The sequence below is a fragment of the Bufo bufo genome, chromosome 2, assembly GCF_905171765.1.
Source record: "Bufo bufo chromosome 2, aBufBuf1.1, whole genome shotgun sequence".
NCBI lineage: Eukaryota > Metazoa > Chordata > Amphibia > Anura > Bufonidae > Bufo > Bufo bufo.
Genome location: NC_053390.1, coordinates 46,744,475 through 46,762,569, shown reverse-complemented (window position 1 = coordinate 46,762,569; position 18,095 = coordinate 46,744,475). Strand labels below are relative to the sequence as shown.

At 46.3% G+C, this 18,095-nt stretch overlaps 1 long non-coding RNA gene across 1 annotated transcript; it reads left to right on the top strand.

The window, feature by feature from the left end:
- Positions 1-2,377: 2,377 nt before the first annotated feature.
- On the top strand, positions 2,378-16,033 carry LOC120991307. The gene is made up of 3 exons (XR_005776621.1): positions 2,378-2,389; positions 14,543-14,549; positions 15,809-16,033. It is a non-coding gene; the product is annotated as an uncharacterized LOC120991307 (long non-coding RNA).
- The last annotated feature ends 2,062 nt before the right edge of the window (positions 16,034-18,095 follow it).

The window sequence follows — 18,095 nt, the reverse complement described above, 5'->3', positions numbered from 1 at the left end:
AGGTGTGTCCAAACTTTTGGTCTGTACTGTACCTCAGCACGACCATAGGCTTTGAAAAACCGCCATCGCCTGCAATCTACCAAACGTGCGCATGAGCACAGTCATCACTACACCAAGATTGACACATAGAGGAATAAAATTTATGTCATGAGTGTGTCAACTATTGACAACTCTTTGCGGTTGTCTAAAATCTATTCGATACACGTCTCCTGATAGGGGACGTAACAGGGATTAAACTGATAAGAATAGTACTACTTAACACACCACTCATATAGGGTGGCACAGTACACTGCACGGCGCACGCGCAGTGCCCCAAATTGGAAGTAAGAGGACCAACCAAGCATCTTTTTCCATCTCCTGGTTCCTAAAATCTATTCCATACACCGGCCCCTGATAGGGGACGTAACAGGGATTAAACTGATAGGAATAGTACTACACTGCTCAAAAAAATAAAGGGAACACAAAAATAACACATCCTAGATCTGAATTAATTAAATATTCTTCTGAAATACTTTGTTCTTTGCATAGTTGAATGTGCTGACAACAAAATCACACAAAAGTTCAAAAATGGAAATCAAATTTTTCAACCCATGGAGGTCTGGATTTGGAGTCACACTCAAAATTTAAGTGGAAAAACACACTACAGGCTGATCCAACTTTGATGTAATGTCCTTATAACAAGTCAAAATGAGGCTCAGTAGTGTGTATGGCCTCCACATGCCTGTATGACCTCCCTACAACGCCTGTGGATGCTCCTGATGAGGTGGCGGATGGTCTCCTGAGGGATCTCCTCCCAGACCTGGACTAAAGCATCTGCCAACTCCTGGACAGTCTGTGGTGCAATGTGACGTTGGTGGATAGAGCGAGACATGATGTCCCAGATGTGCTCAATTGGATTCAGGTCTGGGGAACAGGCGGGCCAGTCCATAGCATTAATGCCTTCGTCTTGCAGGAACTGCTGACACACTCCAGCCACATGAGGTCTAGCATTGTCTTGCATTAGGAGGAACCCAGGGCCAACCGCACCAGCATATGGTCTCACAAGGGGTCTGAGGATCTCATCTCGGTACCTAATGGCAGTCAGGCTACCTCTGGCGAGCACATGGAGGGCTGTGCGGCCCTCCAAAGAAATTCCACCCCACATCATTACTGACCCAATGCCAAACCGGTCATGCTGGAGGATGTTGCAGGCAGCAGAACGTTCTCCACGGCGTCTCCAGACTCTGTCACGTCTGTCACATGTGCTCAGTGTGAACCTGCTTTCATCTGTGAAGAGCACAGGGCGCCAGTGGCGAATTTGCCAATCTTGGTGTTCTCTGGCAAATGCCAAACGTCCTGCACGGTGTTGGGCTGTAAGCACAACCCCCACCTGTGGACGCCGGGCCCTCATATCACCCTCATGGAGTCTGTTTCTGACCGTTTGAGCAGACACATGCACATTTGTGGCCTGCTGGAGGTCATTTTGCAGGGCTCTGGCAGTGCTCCTCCTGTTCCTCCTTGCACAAAGGCGGAGGTAGCGGTCCTGCTGCTGGGTTGTTGCCCTCCTACGGCCTCCTCCACGTCTCCTGATGTACTGGCCTGTCTCCTGGTAGCACCTCCATGCTCTGGACACTACGCTGACAGACAAAGCAAACCTTCTTGCCACAGCTCGCATTGATGTGCCATCCTGGATAAGCTGCACTACCTGAGCCACTTGTGTGGGTTGTAGACTCCGTCTCATGCTACCACTAGAGTGAAAGCACCGCCAGCATTCAAAAGTGACCAAAACATCAGCCAGGAAGCATAGGAACTGAGAAGTGGTCTGTGGTTACCACCTGCAGAACCACTCCTTTATTGGGGGTGTCTTGCTAATTGCCTATAATTTCCACCTGTTGTCTATCCCATTTGCACAACAGCATGTGAAATTGATTGTCACTCAGTGTTGCTTCCTAAGTGGACAGTTTGATTTCACAGAAGTGTGATTGACTTGGAGTTACATTGTGTTGTTTAAGTGTTCCCTTTATTTTTTTGAGCAGTGTATATATATATATACATATATATATATATATATATATATATATATATATATATATATAAAAATAGACAGATGAAAGATAAGAGAGACAGATAGATAGATAGATAGATAGATAGATAGATAGATAGATAGATAGATAGATAGATAGATAGATAGATAGATAGAAATCTAGACACATTAGAAGTTTGGAACTACTTTTATTCTTCCGCAGTTGTCTCTTTTCTGCGTGTAATTGGTATTTCATTAGTTTTTGGGGATACATATTAATTGCTTACTGAAATAAGTGCCGAGCATTGACAATGGTCTAATGATTGCTATTTAGAGGAGATAACCGAAAAAGTTTCTTTATATGCAAATGATTTTGTGTATGGCAGTGTCTTCTCTTTTCATCTCATTTACTTCTAATTGCTTTTTTTAGAATAGCTAATCTTCTCAATCTTGTCAATAAGCCCTTATGGGGGTCACAGTCTCATTACTAATTAGAGGAAGTTAACAAAAGAAAGGGTCACTTTACAAAAGTGCAGCCATAGAAATTGCTTTCTTCATAAGCGAGCATGTGAGAAGATACATTGCTCATTATGTGTGTGTAACGGCGGTGAGTCATAAAGGGGATGTGCTGAGATTTGAACTCATCCCTTATCCACTTGTCCACAAAATTACCACTTGATGGTGATCCTCTCCTGCATAACGGAAACGGGACAGATCCGTTATGTAGGCCATAGACTTTTAATATGATGGAATGAATAACGGAATGCCTCTAAAGGCATTCCGTTATGCATTCTACATCATAGAATTGCGTTATGGTTCGTGGTAACAGAATCCATAATGCAATTCTGCTTCTACCACCAAACGAAGCACAAACAAATTTTATAACATGAAGTTCGCTCATCCCTACACAGTGGTTTTGCCTCCTCTGTGCCCCTCCACATAGATTAGAATATATACTGTCCGCCTCTGTTTTATTAGTATATATAATAGCCCCCTCTGTATTATTAGTATATATAATAGCCCCCTCTGTATTATTATTATTATAATATATAATGGCCTCTCTGTATTATTATACTATATAATGGCCCCTCTGTATTATTATAATATATAATGGCTCCTCTGTATTATTAGTATATATAATGGCCCCTTTGTATTATTAGTATATATAATAGCCCCCTCTGTGTTATTATAATATATAATAGCCCCCTGTGTATTATTATAATATATAATAGCCCCCTGTGTATTATTATAATATATAATGACCCTTCTGTATTATTAGTATATATAATGGCCCCTCTGTAATATTAGTATATATTAGTGTGCCTCAACTCTGGTCCTCCTATCTGTCTGGCTCTACCACAGTATTGGGGGCAGCAGGATAACAGAGTTGAGGTACAAGGAGGGGAGGATGATAGTAAAATGAGGAATCTAAAAATGCTTTCTGTGAAACTCTGTAGAGACGCAGCTGAAAGAAAGTATCATGGCGGTCTTATCTCCGAATGAAGACATTGAGGAAAGTCTACATCACATGAGATGTCACTGGATGGATGAGGTATGTGGTGCTGTATTATACTGTATATTTTGTAGCAATGTATGTTATGCACATCCACATATCTGTTTCAAGGTAGGGTTGGGGGGTGGATTGAGAATATGGCCCACCCTGCAGCATCCTGGCCTCAGACTTCAGGTCACACTGTGCGTGTTCTGAATTCTGGGGCCTCACACCCATCTACTACATTATCTGTACTCAGAGAGTTATCACTGAGTTATCTGTGGTGTTACATAGGACTGCAGGTGACATCTACTACATTATCTGTAAAAAGGGGCGAGTCCACAGGTTGGGGGGGGGGGGGCGCAATACATGGCTTGCCCCTGGTGCTGGCAACCCACGCTACGCCACTGCTTGAGGGTGATATACCAGCTTCAACTAACAACTGATTGAGGCCTGCCATATATCAGCTACCACAAAATAGTGATAGAGGTTTTCCATATACCTGCGTCCACAAATGCAGATTGCGATTTTTTGAGCATTCAATTTAATGAAAACAACGAATAAACTGAAACAGGCTGTTTTTCAGTTTTTCAGCTGATCATAAGTTTAGGACCATATGCCTTTAAAAGGCCAAATCTGTGCAAAGATGTGGATTCATTGTCATTTTCTTTCAGGTAGTCACACGTTGTGATGGCAAAGGCAAAAAAAACTCTCTCTTTTTGAACGTGGTCGGGTTGTTGAACTGCATAAGGCTACTTTCACACTTGAGGCAGAGAGATCCGGCAAGCAGTTCCGTCGCCGGAACTGCCTGCCGGATCAGGCAAAATGTATGCTAACTGATGGCATTAGTAAGACTGATCAGGATCCTGATCAGTCTTAAAAATGCCTGATCAGTCGAAAAAATGCATTGAAATGCCGGATCCGTCTTTCCGGTGTCATCCGGCAAAAACGGATCCGGCATTTATTTTTTCACCTTTTTTTCAGTCTGCGCATGCGCATACCGGAGGGACTGATCCGGCATTCCGGTATTCTGAATGCCGGATCCGGCACTAATACATTCCTATGGGAAAAAATGCCGGATCCGGCATTCAGGCAAGTCTTCAGTTTTTTTTCGCCGGAGATAAAACCGTAGCATGCTGCGGTTTTCTCTTTTGCCTGATCAGTCAAAACGACTGAACTGAAGACATCATGATGCAAACTGAACGGATTACTCTCCATTCAGAATGCATGGGGATAAAACTGATCAGTTCTTTTCCGGTATAGAGCCCCTGTGACGGAACTCTATGCCGGAAAAGAAAAACGCGTGTGAAAGTACCCTAAGCAGAGTCTCTTACAGCGCGCCATCGCTGCTGAGGTGGGACGCAGTAAGACAGTCATTTGGAATTTCTTAAATGATCCTGAGGGTTATGGAACAAAAAAGTGGAAGACCCCAAAAAATTTCATCAGCACTGAGCCGGAGGATCCAATTGGCTGTCCGTCAAGACACTGGACGATCCTCGATCCAAATTAAGGCCCTTACTGGTGCTGACTGCAGCCCCATAACATCAGACGGCATCTGAGACTGAAGGGCTTCAAAAACAAAAAACGTCTTCAAAGACCTCGTCTCCTTGAACGCCACAGAACTGCTCATTTGGACTTTGCAAGAGAGCACCAAACATGGGACATTCAAAGGTGGAAGAAAGTTTTATTCTCTGATGAGAAAAAATGTAACCTTGATGGTCCTGATGGTTTCCAACGTTACTGGCATGACAAGCAGATCCCACCTGAGAGGTTTTCTACGTGGAGGGGGCGCCATAATGGTCTGGGGTGCTTTTTCCTTCAGTGGAACAATGGAGCTTCAGGAAGTGCAGGGGCGTCAAACGGCCGCTGGCTATGTCCAGATGTTGCAGAGAGCATTCCTCATTACTGAGGGCCCTCGTCTGTGTGGTAACGACTGGGTTTTTCAACAGGACAACGCTACAGTACACAATGCCCGCAGGACAAGGGATTTCTTCCAGGAGAATAACATCACTCTTTTGGCCCATCCTGCGTGTTGCCCTGATCTAAATCCAATTGAGAACCTTTAGAGATGGATGGCAAGGGAAGTTTACAAAAATGGACAACAGTTCCAGACAGTAGATGGCCTTCATGCGGCCGTCTTCACCACTTGGAGAAATGTTCCCACTGACCTCATGGAAACGCTTGCATCAAGCATGCCGAAACAAATTTTGGAAGTGATAAACAATAACGGCGGAGCTACTCATTACTGAGTTCATGTTTGGAAGTTGGATTTCTGTTTTGGGGGGGTTTAGTTTTTTTTTGGAGGTGTGGTCCTAAACTTTTGATCAGCTGAAAAACAGCCTGTTTCAGTTTATTCGTTGTTTTCATTAAATTGAATGCTCAAAAAAAGTCTTGTCTCACTCCCATTTCTTCTTGTTGCATGTTGAAGCTCTACTTGGAACCTTGTTAAGATCCAGCCATGCTAAATATGATTTTTTTGCCATTTTTCAAGTGGTCTTAAACTTTTGATCAGGACTGTATCAGCTTCCACAAAATAGTAATTGAGGTTTTCCATATACCTTCGTCCACAAAATTACTCCTTGAGGGTGAAATACCAGCTTCAACTAACAACTGATTGAGGCCTGCCATATATCAGCTTCAACAAATACTGCTCTTCTCTAAGGACTTTGGCACAGGGTCATTTTGAAAATGACAGGCAGAGGAAGAGGCAGACGATTCCGCAGGGGTGGTAGGGTTCGGTAAAGGTGCACCAGGCCGGAGTCTAAGTGGAAAGTTGGAGAAGGTGCGTCCAATTATGTCAAAGGACACACCAGAGATGGTTGAGTGGCTCACTTAGCCTTCCACTTTTGCATACTCCTCATCCTCTGTATCTGCACCCTTCTCACTCTCTGCTGTGTGCACCCCAAAGACACCACCACCACCATAGCCCCTCCACTCGAGTCAGAGGAATTATTTTCCCATCCATTCCCAGACCGATGCGCAGCCATTCTTGGCATCGGATGAGGAAAAGGAGGTAGCAACGGCCGCCACCCAGCTGTCTGACGACAGTACCCAGATCAGCCCAAGGAGGGTGGTCCCCGCTGTAGCTGTCTACTCCGAGATCTCTAATGTCAGTGTTGGTGAAGTTGACAATGATGACACATCGATGGACATCCCGTGGGTGCCCACAATAGATGAAGAGGAGGGGAGTTCAGAGGGAGATACAGAGCAGCAGATAGGGATGAGAAGGAGGAGAATCAGACAACTCGTAGTGCACAAGAGACAAAAAGCAGATGGCAAATGTATCTGGAGCGAGTCATACACCGTCACATCTTGCACTCTCAGGACGCCAGCACATGGCTCCGCAGTGTGGGCTTTTTTTAACGATTCAGCTGCTGACAATAGTGTTGCCATCTGCAGCCTGTGCTGTCAACGCATAAGAAGTCACCTGGCCTCCCATCACCGAGCCCAGTGGGAGCAACACCGTCAGAACCCACAAAGCCACACTCCTGGCGGTCCACGTCTCTTCTCCTTCTCCTCTCTCCTCCCATTTGTCCAGCACTCCACCTTCCACCGTGCCGTTGTCGCGTTCATCTGGCACAAGGCAGGCTTACGTGGCCCGAATGTTTGAGCTTAAAAACATGATGACGCCAGATAATCCTCTTGCCCAACGGCTGACCGCTGGCTTTTCGGAACTGCTAGCCCGTCATCTACTGTCATATAAATTGGTGGACTCGGAGGCCTTCAGAAAATTTGTGGCCATTGGCAAACCACAATGGAAGATCCCCGGAAGGAAATATTTCTCCCAGAAGGGCATCCCTAAACTATATGGCCACATTCAGTGGCAAGTTAATATATCTGTGGCACACAGTGTCAAGATACATCTGACCACAGACACGTGGTCTAGCAAACATGGGCAGGGAGGGTACATAACTTTTACTACCCACTGCGTTAACCTTCTGACGGCCATCAAGCATGTAACCCGTGGCACCCGTGTGGATTTGGTGTTATCGCCACAGATTGCATGCAGGCCGGTCTCTTCTTCTCCTCCTCCTACTCCATCCTCCGTGCGTTGCCAAATACCCCAGGGTCTAGGACGTCTTGCGGCAGGCCAGGAAAATCTCTGGCCATTTTAGATGATCTTTCAAGGCCATGGATCGCCTTGCTGACATTCAGCGGCGACACCACTAGCCCGTCAGACGTCTGATTAGTGACTGCCCAACGCGCTGGAACTCCACCTTGTATATGCTTGGTAGGCTGCTCCAGCAGAAACGTGCCGTTAACGACTACCTGTACGAACTCTACAGCAGGACAGTTTCTGGGAGCTTGGTTTCTTTTCACCTTGCCAGTGGCTGCTCATGCGCGACGCATGCATACTTCTGCGGTCATTTGATGAGATCACCAAACTGGTCTCGCAGCCAGGGCGCCATCAGCGACATCGTACCTTATGCCTTCTTTCTGTAGCGTGCATTGTGTCATGTCATTGATCAAGCCGTCGAAGAGCAGGAGCTGGAGGATGAGGAAGTTGCATTGCTGAATGAATTACCAGGGGGGCTGAATGAATTCCTAGCAGGAGTCTGAAGAGGAGTCAGACGAGAGGAGGATGAGGAGGAGCAAGAAGAGCAGGCTTTAAACTTTTCTGGGATCCCTGGTATTGTCCGTGGCTGGGGGAGGAGATGGGGAGGAGACCGAGGACGACATTCTCCTGGGCGATGAGCAGGAGCCAGGGTGCTCAACCGCTTCCAATTTAGTGCAAATGGGGGCCTTCATGCTCCAGTGTTTGAAGAGGGACCCCCGTATAAAAAGCATAAAGGTCAAGGACCTGTACTGGCAACGTACTTAGACCCCCCCGGTACAAACACAAAATGACAGACATGTTACCAGCATCACAGAGGGCTGTCAGAATGCAGCATTTCTGGTCCTTGCTGCTAGAGATGCTGCATTCTGCTGTTGCAAGCGCTGGCAGAGGAATTTCCACCCACATCGAAACAGGTGCGGGTACCAATCCTACTGCGCCTGCAAAAGGAGGGTGGTTTGAAGATGTGTTGTTCACTTCGGATATAAGATCATTCTTGTAAACAACCCATCGACAGCCGCCCTCCGAATCCAGCCTCAGGAAAAGCCTAGACCGACAGGTGTCCAATTACATCGGGTTAACGGCCGATGTGGATGCTCTGAGAAGCGAGGAACCCCTTGACTACTGGGTGTGCAGGCTTGACCTGTGGCCAGAGCTGTCATAGTTTTCCATGGAACTCTTGGCTTGCCCCTCGTCGAGTGTCCTGTCCCAAAGGACATTCAGTGCAGCATGGGAAATGTGACCGATAAGCGCACTCGCCTAGCTCACGACAGTGTGGACTACCTAACATTTTTAAAATTGAATGAGGCATGGATCTCGGAGGAATTCAACACCTGTGATGACCACGTGTAATTGAATTTCCTCATGCCAGCCCACATGTATCGGCCACCACCCAGAACAAAGAATGGTCCATGCCTTATGTATATACAGTGGCATATAAGGCTTTTTATGTCTGGTGAATGACTAATTTTTGGGGCCTGTACTGGCCCACAGTTACATATTTATTCTGTGACCGCCTAATGTACCTCCAGCCACAGAATCCAAAGTTCTTTGCTGTCAGGTGAATGCCTATTGCCTAATTTTTGGAGCCTATACTGTCCGACAGTTACATATTTATCCTGTGACCGCCTAATGTACTTCCAGCCACAGAATCCAAAGTTCTTTGCTGTCAGGTGAATGCCTATTGCCTAATTTTTGGGGCCTATTCTGGCCGTCAGTTACATTTTTATCCTGTGACCGCCTAATGTACCTCCAGCCACAGAATCCAAAGTTATTTGCTGTCAGGTGAATGCCTATTGCCTAATTTTTGGGGCCTGTACTGGCCAACAGTTACATATTTATCCTGTGACCGCCTAATGTACCTCCACCCACAGAATCCAAAGTTCTTTACTGTCAGGTGAATGCCTATTGCCTAATTTTTTGGGCCTATACTGGCCGACAGTTACATATTTATCCTGTGACCACCTAATGTACCTCCAGCCACATAATCCAAAGTTCTTTGCTGTCAGGTGAATTCCTATTGGCTAATTTGTGGGGCCTGTACTGGCCGACAGTTATATATTTTTATCCTGTGACCGCCTAATGTACCTCCAGCCACAGAATCCAAAGTTCTTTGCTGTCAGGTGAATGCCTAATTTTTGGGGTCTGTACTGGCCGTCAGTTACATTTTTTTTATCTCTATCCACATAATCACACCCCTGTCTCACTCCTCTGCCTCTCATTATGGTAGCGTATGAACCACATTCACGATAAGGACCTTCTAATGTCACAGGGTCATGAGACTGTGCCCCCCACCCCGTACTGTGCCCTTCACCCCGTACTGTGCCCTCTTATACCCTGCTTTGTGCCCTCTTACCACACCGTGTGCAGTGCCTCTAGTTATTCCCTGTACTGTGCCCTCTCATACCCTTTTATCCGGTCACGGTATGGCGGTGTTATCTGGTCACTGTACAGAGGTGTTATCCGTTCAATGTATGGCGGTGGTATCCAATAACTGGATGGCCATAACTGTATCCCTTTCCCTGCCCACGCCATCCTTTTTTAGACCTGGCATGAGCGGGAAAAATATGCAGATTGCGGTGCTAAGGATCTTTGCTCCACAATCTGTGTCAGAAATACGCTGTCACGAGTTGGAGGTCCCAGGAGAGACCACCGCGTCGTCAAGCAATAAACAAACGGAAATCAGGTACAGACACACAAGAGTTTTCTGCACAAACAAAAACCAGGGAAGGCAGCACAGACAAAACATGAGCTCTATGTACCGTCAGCACAGTGGGAGAAAACCCCCACTGCGCCACTGTCTAGTAATACTCCAGAGGGGCGTGACTAAGCAACTCCTGGTATTCACTAGGGCCCCAGATGGTAGGGTTAGGCTTTGCAGCAGGAAGTTGCCAGGGTCCACTCTAGAGCGTGAACTAGACAGTGACAGCAGGAACAAATGGACAACAGGTACCAGAAGGTACCGACGGCACATAGGCATACATAACATAGGCAGGCAAATTCAAACAGGGCAACTAATAACACAAGCAGGAGTACATAGCAAGGAAACAGGAGTGACAATGAGCAGAGAAGGACTTGCTCCACCAGTAGTAAACTGCATGGCCTTACCCATGGCACTCTGCTGCAAAGAAAGGTGCAGCAAGGGCTTGCTGAACAGAGACATGAATACACACAAGGTAACTAAAACATAGCTGGCAGAACAGATAACAGAAACACAGGAAAGAGGACATCAATGAACAAGTAGGGAAACCCACAGAGCACCGACAGACACAGATCCCATGGGTCAGCAGCATGGGAGAGTGGGTACAAACAAGGAGCAGGACAAGACAACACACACCAGGAGAGCTGACACAGAACTGAGGAAACCTCAGCCTTATATACAGCTTCCATGGGTGCAGCAGAGAGGCCACACCCATGGAGCAGACAGAGAGGATTAACTCCTAATAGGCACACAGGGGAGTTAACCCATAAAGAACCACAAATGACACACAGGAACGGAGCTGCAGCGAGAGCATAGACAGAAGGTCACAGCCAAAGGTAACGACTGTGACATACGCCTAACATAGACGTATTTCTAAATAATAAATTATCACCTAATTGTATTATTATTCAGGGGTAGGGCTAATATCTTTATATTATATAGATTCTAGCGTATTATACTGTGCTCTGTATTTCCCAGTAGAAAATGGTCCTTGGGAAACACAGTCCTCATTCCTGACCACCAGGACCAGGTAGCGCTCTTTCAGCACATGGTGGCCTCCCCTCTCCGCCACGCGGCTCCACTGGTGCTTATTCTGACACTAGGACTGGGTTCACATCCTATTTTTGCCATCCATTTAATGCATACCAAAAATGTATGCGTTAATAGATGCCTAAGACTGATGCCGTACAATGGCATCCGTTCACCATACACTTCTATGGTAGAAAAAAAATGTACGTTAACGTATGCATTTTTTTTATAGACTCTGCAGGATACAAAAACGTGGAGTGCTGCACATTTGTATACATCAAACGGTAGGAAATAAAAATTTTCTAGGCTTCAGCAGGACACATTTTTGAGAGTTTCCCTTTATGATGCATAAAAATAGCCCCTGATTAAAATACATATTTTTTGTGGGAATTTTTGCCAATGATCCCCCTCTGGTATATCACTGTCCATGTTGTGGGACTATTTGTGTACTTCTAGTAAGTGTTTGCTGGCTGCAAATATGACCTGAGGGTTTTTCAGGTTCGGCTGCCATTACAGTGAATGGGGCCCGCCACGAACATGCGGTTCGCGAATGCGCGGTTCGCGATGTTCGTCCATCACTAGTCATTGTACCCCTTAGATGCCTTGGTCATTACTGATCTCAGCATCTGACATTAATATTCAGGTCTATAATAAAAAAATTAAAAAAAACATACTTACCTCATCCAGTTGATCGCGAAGAGGCCACCACCGCCATCTTGATTGAAGATCCAGTGCAAAATCTAACGCGGCTTGTGATGATGTCATCACGTCGGCTAGTGTGGTGACATCAAACGTTACCACCCATGAGAATTTTGTGCGTGATGTTCAATCAAGATGGAGGCGGTAAGCTCTTCGCTCACAAAGAAATTCGGCTTCGTGGTAAATAAAATTTTACATGAAATTCGGATCGAAGTCCACTTCAGACTTTTCGATTTGCTCAACACTAGTCACCGTGATCAGACCTAAACTGACAGGCAATGTTTCTTTGTATAGTGGGGAAGTGCCCCTTGATGCCAGATAGAATAGATCTGGGCCTCTGGTTCCCATCCTCTTTATTTAATGTTCGAAGGAGATGAACCCAAGTTCATAAGGTGTTAAACAATGCATCAGAACAGGTAAAATGTATCAGCCTGGAGTCCAGAATGTCTAGGTCACAGGGAGTCATCTAAACTGGAAACCATTGCAACAAACTCTCACATGTAAGATGTATTAGATCTGCACAGGCTTTTATTCACTGACAGTAAGCACAGATTTAGAAAATGGTAGGGAATTGGAGCACAAAGCACAGGGCAGTGGCATAACTACGGACATAGCAGCAGTCGCAATTGCCACCTGGCCCCCAGGGACCACCGGTCTCCTCACGACACTATTGTTTGATCTCCTTTCTGATCTCCTTTGATGTTTGGTATATAAAGTGATGGAGAAAAAAGGAAGATTTTTGATGCTGGACATCTCCCACTGTCAGAAAGGAGATCATTAAAGGGGTTGGCCCATCTCACACATTAGTGGGTGCACCTCTGGGACACGCACCTCTAGAATGGTGCCCCAAAGTAAATGAGTGAGCACCATGTAAGCACAGCTACCCTCCACTCACTTTTATGAGAGTTGCTTAAAAGATCCTAGCACCAGCTTGACTATTTCTAGAACTCCTAACCCTATGGAAGTTCCAGAAATAACCTAGTGCGCCCGCTATCCTCTTTTCAGAACTCCCATTGACGTGAATTGAGAACATGGTGTGCTCTCCTCTGCCTTGGGGGCCCTATTCTAGAGGTAGGTGCATGTCCCAGAGGTGAGACCCACACCTATCTGACATTGATGACATATCCTAGTGATATGCCACCAATGTGTGAGATGGGCCCACCCCATTAACCTTTTAATGGCAGAGTAGCAGTAGGTCAGTAAATAGTCAAGGAAGGGAAGCTATGGAGAAAAATGCAGATGGCCGGCTGCAAGGGTTACAGTGTTCTCAAGACTGCTGAGGTGTAGAGGAGCTTCTACTCCATCCCTACTAATATGTAGAGTGGTGGTGGTGTAGGGGTATCCATTAACTAATATGAGGCCCATATGAGGACCTTCAGCCCAAGTGGATTATAGTTGGATATTCATGCTCTGGCTGACACCAGGGAGCAGGCGCATGAATAGAACTACATAAAATCCCAATGTAGTGTGAGGAGAAGTTTCACTGTGCACCAGGGCCTCATGCACCCTTTGTTATGCTTCTGAATACCATGACATTCATTCCAATGTGTCCATTGCCATTTCATCCTATCCTTGAGTTGTACTGTATGAATGCCATTATGGAAGAAGAATTTTTAGGAGAGGATGCATAATACGGTGGAGGACAGAGCGCTATATGGAGTCACACTGTGTATCTTCAGTACACCTTTATATAACAGAGCCATAAGAATTCCATGTACCATTATACACTCCGCACACATGGCTCTGCTGTGCATATACTTAGCCCTTTAGCATTGCATTCAATTATAGTTTTTCCATTGAATGTTCCACAAACGACTCTTCCTCTACTGCTATTATATGCTTTGGGGTAATTACAATTTTCTTTTTATTAGATTTCTTTCTTGGACACACTGCTAGTTATTACCTTTTTGTCTTCCCATGTAGCCATGCCATTTTCATGTCATGTCTATGATCCAATCAGTTCAGCATTTAATAAGCTCTTTTCAAGGTTTAGCATTGTGTCCTAGATTGTGAAGTAGCCAGAAAATCAATAGTCCCCATGTATAGCTTATTCCATGATAGTTACATCATTGGGATGTTTTGAAGCACAGCCAACATTTTTCAATTATCTAATACTATGTTATGTTGTTGTTGCTCTTTTAATCTGTTAACCCCTTCAACCCCGGGCCTGTTTTCACCTTCCTGCCCACTTGTCACGGCTGGTGGTGGGGGAAACCCCCAGCCGTGCGGTGCCAGGAGATAGTAGGGTTACCACTTGGCCAAACAACACAGAATTAGGGAGCAGGTCACCTCCTGTTACGTCCCTAACTCTGACCCTGTCTCCTACCTGCATGGGCCGACCTTGATGGTAGGAGGGCCCATACTCAGGAACCTCGGATCCCTGCTGACCCTCCGCAGATCCCTGACCTAGGAGCTGGGTGAGACGACCTACTCCTCCTTGGCACGGAGGAGCAGGAGTCTCACCCAGCTCCTAGGTCAGGGATCTGCGGAGGGTCAGCAGGGATCCGAGGTTCCTGAGTATGGGCCCTCCTACCATCAAGGTCGGCCCATGCAGGTAGGAGACAGGGTCAGAGTTAGGGACGTAACAGGAGGTGACCTGCTCCCTAATTCTGTGTTGTTTGGCCAAGTGGTAACCCTACCATCTCCTGGCACCGCACGGCTGGGGGTTTCCCCCACCACCAGCCGTGACAGTATGACCAGAATGGCTCCTCACCTGGTCCTCCCTCGAAAGAGGGTGAAGCATGCATCGCCATAGGTCGATGGGGTGCATGCGCGTTCTCCGGAGGGAGAGCGTTATGGGGTTCACCGTTAACGGCGCGGTTGGTGGCTTTTTCCCGCCACCTTGCTAACCGTGTCCGTGTTGGTGACCCCTCGTCCCTCTCAGGGTTCCTATCTCTGGTCGTCTGCTGGCAGCATTTCTTTGGTGTTCCGGCAGGTGTGCTGGTTGGGGAGTGTCTGCTGGCAGCGACCTGGAGTAGGAACGTTTTCCTGAGTTGGATGCGGTGTCCAGTGTTCCTCCTCCAGACTGCTTTGTTGGCTGGCGACCTGGGACTGTTGTGTACGGTCCAGGTCTGTTGGCGGCAGTTCTGGGGGGAGATACGGGCATCTGTCTGGCAGTACCTCCAGTGTTCTCTCTTCCAGTCTGCTTTGTTGGCTGGCGACCTGGGACTGTTGTGTACGGTCCAGGTTTGTTGGCGGCAGCTCTGGAGGGAGACACTGGTGGTTATCAGGCATTGCTCCTCCCCCCCTCCCTGTTGTTTGGTCCCACCAGCTTCCCTTTTCGGTTGGGGGGGGCTTTGAGGGGAGGGAGTGTCACGACCCTTGGTCATGGTCGTGACTCCTTAGGAGCCGCATGCAGTTACCCGCGGTTTTGGTGTTGTGTCAACCGCAGCTGGGGGCACTTGGTGGTTTGCCTCAGGTGCGGTTGCCACGGATAACAAGCATGCGTGCGGTTGCCCTTGGCAACGTGTTTTATGTGCACTCCCTTTGTCTGTTTGTGGTGCACTAGGTCATGTGTTGTATGCACGGAGATACCTTCCTTTACCTGCGGTTGTCCGCGGCAACGTTGTTGTTGTGTGCATGTGGTGGCAGGGTCTCGGCCTGCTGGCTGTTCCCCAGAACATTTTTGCCACCCATGCCGTTGCTGGCGGTAACAGGTGAGTGTGTTTGTGTGTTTCTTAGTTTGTGTGCACTTCCCCTTATATGTGAGTTTTCCCTTCTGTGTGCTGGAAGGGTTAACTTCCTTCCCAGTGTGTGTGATGTCACTGGGTGTGGTTGACCGGTGGGTGTGGCCTTTTGGCCTATATAGCCTGAGTCTCTTGCAGGCTTCAGTAGGTTGCTTCAGCCCTGCTAGCTGGAGCAGCCTCCTGTGTATTTTACCATCTACCAGTGGGGGCCTCCCTTCTGGTCATAAAACCTTTGTTACACGGTGTTATCTAGGTGTGTGTGGGGTTTCTGTATCATTGCAGCTTATGGTCCGGGTCCCTGTGTGATGTCTGTGTGTGCTGTCATTGTTGGTGTCCTGAACTAACAGCACCTGCACATGGGTTCCTGGTTGTGTTGCTCAGTGACAGGTGAGTGTTGTGTTGATTGCGTTTGCCTGTCACTGCCATAAGGTGTTTACTGTTTCCCCTTGTTGCTTGGCCATTGAGACTCCTGCTCCTCTGTGCCAAGGAGGAGTAGGTCGTCTCACCCAGCTCCTAGGTCAGGGATCTGCGGAGGGTCAGCAGGGATCCGAGGTTCCTGAGTATGGGCCCTCCTACCATCAAGGTCGGCCCATGCAGGTAGGAGACAGGGTCAGAGTTAGGGACGTAACAGGAGGTGACCTGCTCCCTAATTCTGTGTTGTTTGGCCAAGTGGTAACCCTACCATCTCCTGGCACCGCACGGCTGGGGGTTTCCCCCACCACCAGCCGTGACACCACTGTGCCCAGGCCATTTTTTGAAAATCTTGACATGTGTGACTTTATGTGGTAATAACTTTAAAACACTTTTACTTATCCAGGCCATTCTGAGATTGTTTTCTCGTCACATATTGTACTTCATGACACTGGTAAAATGGAGTCAAAAAAATTCCTTTTTATTTATAAAAAAAATACCAAATTTGCCAAAAATTTGGAAAAATTAGCAAATTTCCAAATTTCTTTACTTTTATAATAGATAGTAATATCTCCAAAAATAGTAATTACTTTACATTCCCCATATGTCTACTTCATGTTTGGATTATTTTGAAAATGACATTTTATATTTTTGGGACGTTAGAAGGCTTAGAAGCAAATCTTAAAATTTTTAACAATATTTCCAAAACCCACATTTTTCAGAATCAGTTCAGTTATGAAGTCACTTTCTGGGGCTTAAATATTAGAAACCAACCATAAATCACCGCATTTTAGAAACTACACCCCTCAAGGTATTCAAAACTGATTTTACAAACTCTGTTAACCCTTTAGGTGTTCCACAAGAGTGAATGGCAAATGGAGATGAAATTTCTGAATTTCAAATTTTTGGCAGATTTTTCATTTTAATCCATTTGTTCCAGTAGCAAAGCAAGAGTTAAAAGCCAAACAAAACTCAAAATCTATTACCCTGAATCTGGGGTTTACAGAAACACCCCATGTGTGCTCAAAAATGGATGTATGTGCGCACAGCAGGCTTCATAGTGGAAGAAGCATTATATGGCTTTTGGAGAGCGGATTTAGCTGGAATGGTAATTGGGAGCTATGTCGCATGTGAAGACACTCTGAGGTGGCCCTACAGTGGAAACCCCAAAAAAGTCACCCCATTCTGGAAAATACACCCCTCAAGGAATATTTCAAGGTGTGTAGTGAGCACTTTGACCCATCGGGCGTTTCACAGAATTAGGAAACGCTTGGCTATGAAAATTAAAAATTAAATTTTTTTCCATAAAAAGTTGCTTTACACCCACATTTTTCAATTTCACAAGGGGTAACAGAAGAAAATGCACCCCACATTTGGTTCCCCATTTCCCCCTGAATACGCCAACACCCAATATGTGCTCATAAAATGATGTATGGGTGCATGGCAGGGTCCAAAAGGAAAGTAGCGCCATAGGGCTTTTGGAGGACAGATTTTGCAGGATTGACTTTTGGGAACTATGTCGCAGATAAAGACACCCTGAGGTACCCCTACAGTTGAAATCCCCAAAAAGTGACCCCATTCTGGAAACTACACCCTTCAAGGAATATTTCAAGATGTGTAGTGAGAACTTTGTCCTCAAAGGCAAAACATGGAATTTGCTGTGAAAATGAAAAATTTCAATTTTTTCAAGAAAAATGGACTTTAGCCCCAAATTTTTCCCTTTCAAAAGGGGGAACTGGAGAAAATGTACCCCCTAATTTATTGCCCATTTTCTCCTGATTACAGCAATACCCCATATGTGCTTGTATACTGCTATATGGGCGTACCACAGGGGTCAGAAGGAAAGGAGCACCAAATGGTTTCTGGAAGGCAGATTTCACCGGAATAATTCACAGGCGCCATCTTGCAATTGAGCACACCCTGAGGTAACCCTAGAGTGGAAACCCCCAAAAAGTGACCCCATTCCAGAAACTACACCCAATATGTGCTCATAAAATGATGTATGGGTGCATGGCAGGGTC